Raw genomic sequence first — 543 nt, 5'->3', positions numbered from 1 at the left:
CTCACACACACACACACACACACAGCGCAGGGACCCGGATGGAACGCCCCGCCCCGCCCCGCCCCTCTCCGGGCAGCCGGGCCGCTTCGCCGGTAGCATCGCGCATGCGCCTCTCGGGGTGGTGGGGGGGCGCCCCGCGCTGGGAGCTCGGCGGCTTGTGAATGGGGGGTGATGGCGGGGTGTACGACAGCACGGGAGTGTGAGAGAGCGTGTGAGCGTGTCTGTGTGTGACAACATGTGAGGGTGACAGTGTGCGTGAGAACATGTGAGTGTCTGAGAGCATGAGCGTGCGTGCGAGACCCTGAGTGTGAGAGCATGAGTGTGCATGTGAGACCGTGAGCATGGGAGAGTGTGTGTGTGAGACCCTGAGTGTGTGTATCTGTGTGTGTGTGTGTGAGCATGAGTGTGTGTGAGCGTGAGTGTGCATGTGAGACCGTGAGCACGTATGAATGTAAGAGTCAGTGCGTCTGCGTGTGCATGAGCATGTCAGCGTGTGAGACCCTGAGTGTGTGTATCTGTGTGCGAGCATGAGTGTGCATGTGA

This window comes from Alligator sinensis, unplaced genomic scaffold, assembly GCF_000455745.1.
Source record: "Alligator sinensis unplaced genomic scaffold, ASM45574v1 scaffold23_2, whole genome shotgun sequence".
In the NCBI taxonomy this organism is placed as follows: domain Eukaryota; kingdom Metazoa; phylum Chordata; order Crocodylia; family Alligatoridae; genus Alligator; species Alligator sinensis.
The sequence above is the reverse complement of the archived record's forward strand: the minus strand, read 5'-3'. Positions refer to the sequence as shown.